The sequence below is a fragment of the Procambarus clarkii genome, chromosome 24 (assembly GCF_040958095.1).
Source record: "Procambarus clarkii isolate CNS0578487 chromosome 24, FALCON_Pclarkii_2.0, whole genome shotgun sequence".
Taxonomy (NCBI): domain Eukaryota; kingdom Metazoa; phylum Arthropoda; class Malacostraca; order Decapoda; family Cambaridae; genus Procambarus; species Procambarus clarkii.
In genome coordinates, this window is record NC_091173.1 from 30,595,057 (window position 1) to 30,608,721 (window position 13,665).

At 45.0% G+C, this 13,665-nt stretch overlaps 2 protein-coding genes across 3 annotated transcripts in view; both read left to right on the top strand.

Moving 5' to 3' along the window:
- The window catches only part of LOC123770465 (uncharacterized), a 99,290-nt gene that overhangs the window by 32,103 nt on the left and 53,522 nt on the right, over nucleotides 1-13,665 (top strand). The window contains exon 2 of one of the 2 annotated variants that reach the window (XM_069330764.1): nucleotides 644-725. The exons of the other annotated variant lie outside the window; for it this stretch is intronic. The gene's annotated coding sequence lies outside the window, so the exon portion shown is untranslated. The remainder of the gene's footprint in view (nucleotides 1-643; nucleotides 726-13,665) is intronic. 2 annotated transcript variants of the gene reach the window in all.
- The window catches only part of LOC138368005 (msx2-interacting protein-like), a 70,195-nt gene that overhangs the window by 21,087 nt on the left and 35,443 nt on the right, over nucleotides 1-13,665 (top strand). The window lies entirely within an intron of this gene.

Genomic DNA, 13,665 nt, shown 5'->3' on the forward strand with positions numbered 1-13,665 from the left:
TGTGTGTGTGTGTGTGTGTGTGTGTGTGTGTGTGTGTGTGGTGGGGTCATTGACTCTCCCCCCCCCTCACCCCCACCCCAGCACACCCCCCCTCTCCTTTCTCTAGCCGGCCAGTATGTCTCAGTGTCCATCTTATCTTCCTCATATCTTCCTCTCTGTCTGTCTCTCTCTCTCTCTGTCTCTCTCTCTCTCTGTCTCTCTCTCTCTCTGTCTCTCTCTCTCTGTCTGTCTGTCTGTCTGTCTGTCTGTCTCTCTCTCTCTCTGTCTCTCTCTCTCTCTGTCTCTCTCTCTCTGTCTGTCTGTCTGTCTGTCTGTCTGTCTGTCTCTCTCTCTCTCTCTCTCTCTCTGTCTCTCTCTCTCTCTCTCTCTCTCTCTCTCTCTCTCTCTCTCTCTCTCTCTCTCTCTCTCTCTCTCTCTCTCTCTCTCTCTCTCTCTCTCTCTCTGTCTCTCTCTCTCTCAGGTAAATAGGTACCTGGGATATATATATATATATATATATATATATATATATATATATATATATATATATATATATATATATATATATATATATATATATACGTCGCATTTTTTACGTATTGGTGGATTGAGATAAAACTATCAGGCTTCTTCATTAACTCATCATTTGTATCATCCTTTTCAGGTAGGCCTAACTGTGTGATGTATAGGCCTAGTGTACAAGTACTCGTGAAACCCTCTTCAGGTATATTCCTGGCAGGCAGAAGGTACGTATCATCGATTGTTAATTGATAAAACTACCAATTAGACAAACATAAGATAGGTTATCTTGTGGTTGGGTTAGGCTAGGTTAGGTTATCTTGTGGTCGGGTTAGGCTAGGTTAGGTTATCTTGTGGTTGGGTTAGGCTAGGTTAGGTTATCTTGTGGTCGGGTTAGGCTAGGTTAGGTTATCTTGTGGTTGGGTTAGGCTAGGTTAGGTTATCTTGTGGTTGGGTTAGGTTAGGTTAGGTTATCTTGTGGTTGGGTTAGGTTAGGTTAGGTTATCTTGTGGTTGGGTTAGGCTAGGTTAGGTTATCTTGTGGTTGGGTTAGGCTAGGTTAGGTTATCTTGTGGTTGGGTTAGGCTAGGTTAGGTTATCTTGTGGTTGGGTTAGGTTAGGTTAGGTTATCTTGTGGTTGGGTTAGGCTAGGTTAGGTTATCTTGTGGTTGGGTTAGGCTAGGTTAGGTTATCTTGTGGTTGGGTTAGGTTAGGTTAGGTTATCTTGTGGTTGGGTTAGGCTAGGTTAGGTTATCTTGTGGTTGGGTTAGGTTAGGTTAGGTTATCTTGTGGTTGGGTTAGGTTAGGTTAGGTTATCTTGTGGTCGGGTTAGGCTAGGTTAGGTTATCTTGTGGTTGGGTTAGGATAGTTTAAGGAAGGATAGGTTAGGTTTGGTCTAAGATAGGATAGGTTAGATGAAGAAATCCACAAAGGGCCGTGAGGAGGGCTCGAACCTGCGTCTGAGAGCATCCCAGACCTTAATCGACTGAACTTACGACATGGTCAACAGAATTGCAACCGGGAAGTTAACTGGAGTTACCACGGATCCTGCAGCCTCTCCGAGACACCAACCAGGTTTTTACACAACTCCCCCCATGCACCTGAGCTCTTCCAATAGGCTATTCTACCTCTTCGCCCTTACTTCATTAACCTCTCGGACCCAGGTTCGAATCCTCGTCACGGCCCTTGTGGATTTGTTCATTTGATGCATCAAGCTATTGTGATTTCTGTGTGTTAGGATAGGTTTGGTTTAAGATAGGATAGGTTAGGTTGGTTTAAGATAGGTTAGGTTGGGTTTAAGATAGGATAAGTTAGATTTGGTTTAAGATAGGATAGGTTAGATTTGGTTTAAGATAAGATAGGTTAGATTTGGTTTAAGATAGGATAGGTTAGGTTTGGTTTAAGATAGGATAGGTTAGGTTGGGTTTAAGATAGGATAGGCTAGGTTGGTTAAAGATAAGATAGGTTAGATTTTGTTTAAGATAGGATAGGTTAGGTTGGGTTTAAGATAGGGTAGGTTAGGTTGGGTTTAAGATAGGATATGTTAGGTTGGGTTTAAGATAAGATAGGTTAGGTTGGGTTTAAGATAGGATAGGTTAGGTTGGGTTTAAGAGAGGATAGGTTAGGTTTGGTTTAAGATAAGATAGGTTAGATTGGATTTAAGATAGGATAGGTTAGGTTTGGTTTAAGATAGGATAGGTTAGGTTGGTTTAAGATAGGATAGGTTAGAATGGGTTAAGATAGGATAGGTTAGGTTGGGTTTAAGATAGGATAGGTTAGGTTGGGTTTAAGATAGGATAGGTTAGGTTGGGTTTAAGAGAGGATAGGTTAGGTTAGGTTTAAGAGAGGATAGGTTAGATTTGGTTTAAGATAGGATAGGTTAGGTTGGTTTAAGATAAGATAGGTTAGGTTGGGTTTAAGATAAGATAGGTTAGGTTTGGTTTAAGATAGGATAGGTTAGGTTGGGTTTAAGATATTATAGGTTAGGTTTGGTTTAAGAGAGGATAGGTTAGGTTAAGTTTAAGATAGGATAGGTTAGGTTGGGTTTAAGATAGCAAAGGTTAGGTTGATTTAAGATAAGATAGGTTAGGTTGGTTTAAGATAGGATAGGTTAGGTTGGGTTTAAAATAGGATAGGTTAGGTTGGGTTTAAGATAGGATAGGTTAGGTTGGGTTTAAGATAAGCTGGTTAGGTTGGGTTTAAGATAAGATAGGTTAGATTTGGTTTAAGATAGGATAGGTTAGGTTGGGTTTAAGATAGGATAGGTTAGGTTTGGTTTAAGATAAGATAGGTTAGGTTGGGTTTAAGATAAGATAGGTTAGGTTTGGTTTAAGATAGGATAGGTTAGGTTGGGTTTAAGAGAGGATAGGCTAGGTTTGGTTTAAGATAAGATAGGTTAGGTTGGGTTTAAGATAGGATAGGTTAGGTTGGGTTTAAGATAGAATAGGTTAGATTTGGTTTAAAATAGGATAGGTTAGTTTGGTTAAAGATAAGATAGGTTAGGTTGGTTTAAGATAGGATAGGTTAAGTTGGTTTAAGATAGGATAGGTTAGGTTTGGTTTAAGAGAGGATAGATTAGGTTGGTTTTAAGATAGGATAGGTTAGGTTGGGTTTAAGATAGGATAGGTTAGGTTGGGGTCAAGATAAGATAGGTTAGGTTGGGTTTAAGATAAGATAGGTTAGGTTGGGTTTAAGATAGGATAGGTTAGGTTGGGTTTAAGATAAGATAGGTTAGGTTTGGTTTAAGATAGGATAGGTTAGGTTTGTTTTAAGATAGGATAGGTTAGGTTGGGTTTAAGATAGGATAGGTTACGTTGGTTTAAGATAGGTTAGGTTGGGTTTAAGATAGGATAGGTTAAGTTGGTTTAAGATAGGATAGGTTAGGTTTGGTTTAAGATATGATAGGTTAGGTTTGGTTTAAGAGAGGATAGGTTAGGTTGGGTTTAAGATAAGATAGGTTAGGTTAAGTTTAAGATAGGATAGGTTAGGTTGGGTTTAAGTTAGGATAGGTTAGGATGGGTTTAAGATAGGTTAGGTTGGGTTTAAGATAAGATAGATTAGGTTTGGTTTAAGATATGATAGGTTAGGTTGGGTTTAAGATAGGATAGGTTAGGTTGGTTATAGATAAGGATAAGATAAGAGCTGAGGCAAATTCCTCTACAACCAAACATCTTAAAATATATTGTAAATATTTTGACATGTGATTGACAAGTTAGGGTTAATCGCCTGACGGCTGGGTGGACAGCGCTTCGGATTCGTAGTCCTGAGGTTCCGAGTTCGATCCCCGGTGGAGCCGGAAACAAATGGACAAAATGTTTCTTTTACCCCCCTGATGCTCCTGTTCACCTAGCAGTAAATTGGTACCTGGGAGTTAGCTGTTACAGGCTGCTTCCTGGGGGTGGAGGCCTGGTCGAGGACCGGGCCGCGGGACATTGATCCCCGACCCCAGCAACAGGTAGACCAACCTCCTCATCTACCATCATCATCTACCAATATCATCTACCAATCTACTCATCTACCAACCTCCTCATCTGCCAATCTCCTCATCTACCAATCTACCAACCTCCTCATCTACCATCATCTACCAATATCATCTACCAATCTCCTCATCTACCAATCTCCTCATCTGCCAATCTACTCATCTACCAACCACATCATCTACCAACATCCTCATCTACCAACCACATCATCTACCAACATCCTCATCTACCAACCACATCATCTACCAACATCCTCATCTACCAACCTCATCATCTACCAACCACATCATCTACCAACATCCTCATCTACCAACCTCCTCATCTACCAACCTCCTCATCTACCAACATCCTCATCTACCAATATCCTCATCTACCAACCTCTTCATCTACCAACATCCTCATCTACCAATATCCTCATCTACCAACCTCCTCATCTACCAATATCCTCATCTACCAACCACATCATCTACCAACATCCTCATCTACCAACCTCATCATCTACCAACCACATCATCTACCAACATCCTCATCTACCAACCACATCATCTACCAACATCCTCATCTACCAATATCCTCATCTACCAATATCCTCATCTACCAACCTCCTCATCTACACACCTCATCTACCAATCTACACAACACGCTACACGTAGACTGCTACCAACCCCCCCCCACCCCTCTCTACCTCCCCCCCCCCCCCTCTCTACCTCCCTCCCCCCCCCCCTCTCTACCTCCCCCCTCCCCCCCCCCCTCTCTACCTAGGAACAAACAAGTGTTTCTACTGGGGAAGGGGGGGGGGGGTTTACCCCTCCCCCCCCCCCCCTACCCTTCCCCAACCTGTCCCATACGTCACTCCTGTTCCATCTGTCCCGTCCTATCCCCCCCCCCACTATCCTTACCCCCCCACCCACCCCACCCCCCCCCCATTTTTTTGCCTGATCTGGGAGGGGTGAGGGAGGGGGGGGGGAGGGGTAGGGGGGAGGGGGTGACAAAAAAAATCAAAGAAAAAAACATTCAAAAAAATACAGTACGTGTGTGTCGTCACCTTGGGAAGGGGGGGGGGGAGGGGGTAGGGGTTAGGGGGGGGGTAGGGGGGAGGGGGGTGATGGGTGTAGGGGGAGGGGGTGAGGGGGTAGGGGGGGGGTAGGGGGTAGTGGGAATATGATAAACTTTCCGACCATTTTTGGGAGGCTTGTGTCTCTGTGTTTGGAGTTTACCTGGAGTTTACCTGAGGTGGGAGGGTGGGTGTTCGAGAGTTCTATTCCTCTCTCCCCGCGAGCCCGCAGGCCAGGCTTGACTTGTGAGAGTTTGGTCCACCAGGCTGTTGCTTGGAGCGGCCCGTAGGCCCACATAGGGTTCTGTAAACACCTGTGTGTAAAACTAGTAGGGTAAGGCTTACCATGAGCTAGAGAGAGAGAGAGAGAAAGAGAGAGAGAGAGAGAGAGAGAGAGAGAGAGAGAGAGAGAGAGAGAAAGAGAAAGAGAGAGAGAGAGAGAGAGAGAGAGAGAGAGAGAGAGACAGAGAGAGAGACGGACAGAGAGAGAGAGAGAGAGAGAGAGAGAAAGAGAGAAAGAGAGAAAGAGAGAAAGAGAGAGAGAGAGAGAGAGAGAGAGAGAGAGAGAGAGAGAGAGAGAGAGAGAGAGAGAGAGACAGAGACAGAGAGAGAGACAGAGAGAGAGAACACGAGAAAACACTAGAGAACTACCTACCCAAACAAGGCCATTCCTGGCTACCAAAACCCAATTTTAAATATCATCACGGTCTTTGCCAAGAAAATAAGCTTAGCATCAACAGAAAACGGGACACTAGGAGGCAGACTTTAATATTAAAACGTGAAGTAACTCGGCGCCTTTAACCTCTTAAAGCTGAAATTATCGTCATATTTCCCTTGTAAAGTTCCTCATTTTGACCGTTTTTTGGTATATTGAGTATTGTACTTTACACTTTTTCAAAAGTGGGTACCTAGGAAGCCGGTCGGCCGAGCGGACAGCACGCTGGACTTGTGATCCTGTGGTCCTGGGTTCGATCCCAGGCGCCGGCGAGAAACAATGGGCAGAGTTTCTTTCACCCTATGCCCCTGTTACCTAGCAGTAAAATAGGTACCTGGGTGTTGGTCAGCTGTAACGGGCTGCTTCCTGGGGGTGGAGGCCTGGTCGAGGACCGAGCCGCGGGGACACTAAAGCCCCGAAATCATCTCAAGATAACCATCTCAAGATAACCATCTCAAGATAACCATCTCAAGATAACCATCTCAAGATAACCATCTCAAGATAACCTGGCGAGATATATGTGAACCGTTTAGTAGGGTTTTACATGTATTTTTTCTATGTATTTTGTTACTATTGGGACTAGTCTACTTAATGGATATATACAAGAGAGGTATACTTAGCATATTGGTATACATATAGTCTACTTTTGTCCCGGTCTATGTCTATGTTGGATAGTAAACTGCTGTTGTAACCCTTCAGTGGTTGATAGGTCTTAACTCCAGTGGTTGATAGGTCTTAATAACCCTCCAGTGGTTGATAGGTCTTAACTCCAGTGGTTGATAGGTCTTAACTCCAGTGGTTGATAGGTCTTAACTCCAGTGGTTGATAGGTCTTAACTCCAGTGGTTGATAGGTCTTAACTCCAGTGGTTGATAGGTCTTAACTCCAGTGGTTGATAGGTCTTAATAACCCTCCAGAGGTTGATAGGCCTTAATAACCCTCCAGAGGTTGATAGGTCTTAATAACCCTCCAGAGGTTGATAGGCCTTAATAACCCTCCAGAGGTTGATAGGTCTTAATAACCCTCCAGAGGTTGATAGGTCTTAATAACCCTCCAGAGGTTGATAGGCCTTAATAACCCTCCAGAGGTTGATAGGTCTTAATAACCCTCCAGAGGTTGATAGGTCTTAATAACCCTCCAGAGGTTGATAGGCCTTAATAACCCTCCAGAGGTTGATAGGCCTTAATAACCCTCCAGTGGTTGATAGGTCTTAATAACCCTCCAGAGGTTGATAGGCCTTAATAACCCTCCAGAGGTTGATAGGTCTTAATAACCCTCCAGAGGTTGATAGGTCTTAATAACCCTCCAGAGGTTGATAGATCTTAATAACCCTCCAGAGGTTGATAGGTCTTAATAACCCTCCAGAGGGTGATAGGCCTTAATAACCCTCCAGAGGTTGATAGGTCTTAATAACCCTCCAGAGGTTGATAGGTCTTAATAACCCTCCAAAGGGTGATAGGCCTTAATAACCCTCCAGAGGTTGATAGGTCTTAATAACCCTCCAGAGGTTGATAGGTCTTAATAACCCTCCAAAGGGTGATAGGCCTTAATAACCCTCCAGAGGTTGATAGGTCTTAATAACCCTCCAGAGGTTGATAGGTCTTAATAACCCTCCAGAGGTTGATAGGCCTTAATAACCCTCCAGAGGTTGATAGGTCTTAATAACCCTCCAGAGGTTGATAGGTCTTAATAATTCTCCAGAGGTTGATAGGTCTTAATAACTCTCCAGAGGTTGATAGGTCTTAATAACCCTCCAGAGGTTGATAGGTCTTAATAACCCTCCAGAGGTTGATAGGTCTTAATAACCCTCCAGAGGTTGATAGGTCTTAATAACCCTCCAGAGGTTGATAGGTCTTAATAACCCTCCAGAGGGTGATAGGCCTTAATAACCCTCCAGAGGATGATAGGTCTTAATAACCCTCCAGTGGTTGATAGGTCTTAATAACCCTCCAGTGGTTGATAGGTTTTAATAACCCTCCAGAGGTCGATAGGCCTTAATAACCCTCCAGTGGTTGATAGGTCTTAATAACCCTCCAGAGGTTGATAGGTCTTAATAACCCTCCAGAGTTTGATAGGTCTTAATAACCCTCCAGAGGTTGATAGGCCTTAATAACCCTCTAGAGGTTGATAGGTCTTAATAACCCTCCAGAGGTTGATAGGCCTTAATAACCCTCCAGAGGTTGATAGGTCTTAATAACCCTCCAGAGGTTGATAGGTCTTAATAACCCTCCAGAGGTTGATAGGCCTTAATAACCCTCCAGAGGTTGATAGGCCTTAATAACCCTCCAGAGGTTGATAGACCTTAATAACCCTCCAGAGTTTGATAGGCCTTAATAACCCTCCAGAGGTTGATAGGCCTTAATAACCCTCCAGAGGTTGATAAGTCTTAATAACCCTCCAGAGGTTGATAGGTCTTAATAACCCTCCAGAGGTTGATAGGCCTTAATAACCCTCCAGTGGTTGTTAGGCCTTAATAACCCTCCAGTGGTTGATAGGTCTTAATAACCCTCCAGAGGTTGATAGGTCTTAATAACCCTCCAGAGTTTGATAGGTCTTAATAACCCTCCAGAGGTTGATAGGCCTTAATAACCCTCCAGAGGTTGATAGGCCTTAATAATCCTCCAGAGGTTGATAGACCTTAATAACCCTCCAGAGTTTGATAGGCCTTAATAACCCTCCAGAGGTTGATAGGTCTTAATAACCCTCCAGAGGTTGATAGGTCTTAATAACCCTCCAGAGGTTAATAGGCCTTAATAACCCTCCAGAGGTTGATAGGCCTTAATAACCCTCCAGAGGTTAATAGGCTTTAATAACCCTCCAGAGGTTGATAGGCCTTAATAACCCTCCAGAGGTTGATAAGTCTTAATAACCCTCTAGAGGTTGATAGGCCTTAATAACCCTCCAGAGGTTGATAGGCCTTAATAACCCTCCAGAGGTTGATAGGCCTTAATAACCCTCCAGAGGTTGATAAGTCTTAATAACCCTCTAGAGGTTGATAGGTCTTAATAACCCTCCAGAGGTTGATAGGCCTTAATAACCCTCCAGAGGTTGATAGGTCTTAATAACCCTCCAGAGGTTGATAGGTCTTAATAACCCTCCAGAGGTTGATAGGCCTTAATAACCCTCCAGAGGTTGATAGGTCTTAATAACCCTCCAGAGGTTGATAGGCCTTAATAACCCTCCAGAGGTTGATAGGTCTTAATAACCCTCCAGAGGTTGATAGGTCTTAATAACCCTCCAGAGGTTGATAGGTCTTAATAACCCTCCAGAGGTTGATAAGTCTTAATAACCCTCTAGAGGTTGATAGGTCTTAATAACCCTCCAGAGGTTGATAGGCCTTAATAACCCTCCAGAGGTTGATAGGTCTTAATAACCCTCCAGAGGTTGATAGGTCTTAATAACCCTCCAGAGGTTGATAGGCCTTAATAACCCTCCAGAGGTTGATAGGCCTTAATAACCCTCCAGAGGTTGATAGGTCTTAATAACCCTCCAGAGGTTGATAGGCCTTAATAACCCTCCAGAGGTTGATAGGCCTTAATAACCCTCCAGAGGTTGATAGGCCTTAATAACCCTCCAGAGGTTGATAGGCCTTAATAACCCTCCAGAGGTTGATAGGTCTTAATAACCCTCCAGAGGTTGATAGGCCTTAATAACTCTCCAGAGGTTGATAGGTCTTAATAACCCTCCAGAGGTTGATAGGCCTTAATAACCCTCCAGAGGTTGATAGGCCTTAATAACCCTCCAGAGGTTGATAGGTCTTAATAACCCTCCAGAGGTTGATTGGCCTTAATAACCCTCCAGAGGTTGATAGGCCTTAATAACCCTCCAGAGGTTGATAGGCCTTAATAACCCTCCAGAGGTTGATAGGCCTTAATAACCCTCCAGAGGTTGATAGGTCTTAATAACCCTCCAGAGGTTGATAGGCCTTAATAACCCTCCAGAGGTTGATAGGCCTTAATAACCCTCCATAGGTTGATAGGTCTTAATAACCCTCCAGAGGTTGATAGGCCTTAATAACCCTCCAGAGGTTGATAGGCCTTAATAACCCTCCATAGGTTGATAGGCCTTAATAACCCTCCAGAGGTTGATAGGCCTTAATAACCCTCCAGAGGTTGATAGGCCTTAATAACCCTCCAGAGGTTGATAGGCCTTAATAACCCTCCAGAGGTTGATAGGCCTTAATAACCCTCCAGAGGTTGATAGGCCTTATAGCTCAACACCAAACCATCTGGGAGTCGGGGATCAATATCTCCCGCGGTCCGTTCTCGAACTAGCCTTCATAGTCGACGGCCTGGTCAAGCAAGCTGTTTGACGCAGCTGCACGCAAGTCTGACGCATATGAGTCAATCTGGTTCATCAAGTGCCCTTTGGAGCTGTTTACCAAATTGTATTTTTAACGCCGAGCGGTCGGTCGGTCAGTTTTGCCCTTTGTGTGTCGAGGGACTGCGGGGCAAAACTGGCCGAGTGGTCGATCGGTCAGTTTTGCTCTTTATGTGCCGAGGGACTGCGGGGCAAAACTGGCCGAGTGGTCGATCGGTCAGTTTTGCTCTTTATGTGCCGAGGGACTGCGGGGCAAAACTGGCCGAGTGGTCGATCGGTCAGTTTTGCTCTTTATGTGCCGAGGGACTGCGGAGAAAACTGGCCCGAGGGACTGCGGGGAAAACTGGCCGAGTGGTCGGTCAGTTTTGCCCTTTATGTGCCGAGGGACTGAGGGGAAATCTAGTGGCGCCCAACATTTGTTGTTGCCCTTATGTTGGTTCAATTCTTTGGGCGGGCTTTTCAACGGTGGGTATTTTGCACTTCCTGCCATGTCTCTTGATCTCGTTTGATGGTATATCTTTGTGCGGATTTGGAACTAGTTTCTGTTAGTATTTTACAAGTGTAAATTATGATGTATCTCTCTTACGGGGCCTGGCGGCTGAGTAGACAGCGCTCGGTGTTCGTAGTTCTGAGGTACGGGGTTTGATCCTCGGTGTAGGTGGAAACAAATAGGTAGAGTTTCTTTCACCCCCTGATTCGTCTGTTCACCTAGCAGTAAATAGGTACCTGGGTGTTAGTCAGCTGTCACGGGCTGCTTCCTGGGGGTGGAGGCCTGGTCGAGGACCGGGCCGCGGGGACGCTAAGCCCCGAAATCATCTCAAGATAACCTCAAGATAACCTATCGTCTGCGCTCTTAAAGAACACAGAATGAACGTTTTTAATGCTTCCTAACAGTTTTCGACAGATTGGATTCTAGCAGGAAAATACCTGTGCATTCTTTCTAGGGTTCAGGAGTCGCTCCAGCTTTGAATGGCACTGTTAGTGTGCAACAATATTCTTTTTTTTATTTTTTTGAGATATATACAAGAGTTGTTACATGGTTGTAGAGCCACTAGTACGCGTAGCGTTTCGGGCAAGTCCCTGGAATACGATCCCCGCCGCGAAGAATCCTTGTTACAACCAAGTACACATTTTACTGTTGCGTTAAACAGAGGCTACAGTTAAGGATTTGCGCCCAGTAAATCCTCCCCGGCCAGGATACGAACCCATGACATAGCGCTCGCGGAACACCAGGCGAGTGTCTTACCACTGCACCACGGAGACTGTTTAGAATCCTAGACTGCTCTCTAGGATTCCACCCTAGAGAGGTGTCTTGAAAGGTCCCATTATTGGTCTGGCCTCCCTTGTTTGGAAGGTCCTTGTTATCCAACCTCTCACTTCACTTGCTGTCGTTAAAGTTAATTGTTCATTAAGACTTCTTCAAGACGGTAAGGTCTTACACCAAGATTACTTCTAGAACATTAATACTGCTTTGTTTATCTTTCAGTGCGTGTGCCCCTTGTGTTAAATAGCCTGTCTATATCTACCCTATCAATTCCTCTGAGAATCTTGTATGTAGTGATCATATCCCCCCCTGACTCTTCTGTCTTCTAGCGACGTGAGGTTTAATTCCCGTAGTCTCTCCTCGTAGCTCATACCTCTCAGCCCGGGTACTAGTCTGGTGGTAAACCTTTGAAGTTTGAATGCATTTGATACGTGGTTGTGAGGTTGGAGGTCAGGTCTATGAGGTTGGGGTCAGGTCTGTGAGGTGGGGGTCAGGTCTATGATGTTGGGGTCAGGTCTATGAGGTTGGGGTCAGGTCTGTGAGGTTGGGGGTCAGTTCTATGAGGTTGGGGTCAGGTCTGTGAGGTTGGGGTCAGGTCTGTGAGGTTGGGGTCATGTGTGTGAGGTTGGGGTCAGGTCTGTGAGGTTGGGGTCAGGTCTGTGAGGTTGGGGTCATGTGTGTGAGGTTGGGGTCAGGTCTGTGAGGTTGGGGTCAGGTCTGTGAGGTTGGGGTCAAGTCTATGAGGTTGGGGTCAAGTCTATGAGGTTGGGAAAGGTCTATGAGGCTGGGGGTCAGCTCTATGAGGTTGGGGGCAAGTCTATGAGGTTGGGGTCAGGTCTATGAGGCTGGGGTCAGGTCTATGAGGTTGGGGTCAAGTCTATGAGGTTGGGGTCAGGTCTATGAGGTTGGGGGTCAGGTGTATGAGGTTGGGGTCAGATCTATGAGGTTGGGGTCAGATCTATGAGGTTGGGGGTCAGATCTATGAGGTTTGGGGTCAGGTCTATGAGCCTGGGGTCACATCTATGAGCCTGGGGTCACATCTATGAGCCTGGGGTCACATCTATGAGGCTTGGGGTCACGTCCACAAGCCTGGGGTCACTAATAGCTTCGTTTTTTGCTCGCTCTCTTGAGGTATTTTCTACGTCTCAAACATTACACCTTCAATACCTACAAATTATAGTAAAGTATTCCAGGATTAAATAAAGCCAAATAGTGAACAACTTTTGTTTGGAGACACACGCATCGCGTTTGTCATCTGTTGGGATGTTTTTGTATCTGTGTGGTGATACATTGTTCAGTGTTACGTCTATGTGTACAGGAGATACTTGTATCTTCTCAGATACTTCTCAGAGCCGGGTCCTTGGGGGGGGGGGGGGGGGAGAGAGAGAGAGAGAGAGAGAGAGAGAGAGAGAGAGAGTGAGAGAGAGAGAGAGAGAGAGAGAGAGAGAGAGAGAGAGAGAGAGTGAGAGAGAGAGAGAGAGATTGAGAGAGATTGAGAGAGAGATTGAGCGAGAGAGAGAGACAGAGAGAGAGAGAGAGAGAGAGAGAGAGAGAGAGAGAGAGAGAGAGAGAGAGAGAGAGAGATTGAGAGAGAGATTGAGCGAGAGAGACAAAGAGAGAGAGAGAGAGAGAGAGAGAGAGAGAGAGAGAGAGAGAGAGAGAGAGAGAGAGAGAGAGAGAGTGAGAGAGAGATTGAGAGAGAGATTGAGCGAGAGAGAGAGACAGAGAGAGAGAGAGAGAGAGAGAGAGTGAGAGAGAGATTGAGAGAGAGATTGAGCGAGAGACAGAGAGAGAGAGAGAGAGAGAGAGAGAGAGAGAGAGAGAGAGAGAGAGAGAGAGAGAGAGAGAGAGAGAGAGAGAGATTGAGAGAGATTGAGAGAGAGATTGAGCGAGAAAGAGAGAGAGAGAAAGAGAGAGAGAGAGTGAGAGAGAGAGTGAGAGAGAGAGTGAGAGAGAGATTGAGAGAGAGATTGAGAGAGAGAGAGAGAGAGAGAGAGACAGACAGACAGACAGACAGACAGACAGACAGACAGACAGACAGACAGACAGACAGACAGACAGACAGATACTTACTTTTAACACATTACAAACATTTATACCCCCAAAAATATAGATATATATACACATTACCATTATCCTAGCATGACTATACACTTGTGCGTCCGTATAGCATCAATCTGTGTATGAAATTCATACATTTCTTATGTATGTTTTTTTCTGTCTAAGTCGACTGTGATGGGTGTGGGAGGAGGGTGCCAAACCGTGAAAAAATACAAGTGGTTTTTACCTCTCCACAAACGTCTAAAGCTAAACAATGCTATCCAGGCCGTAGGATAG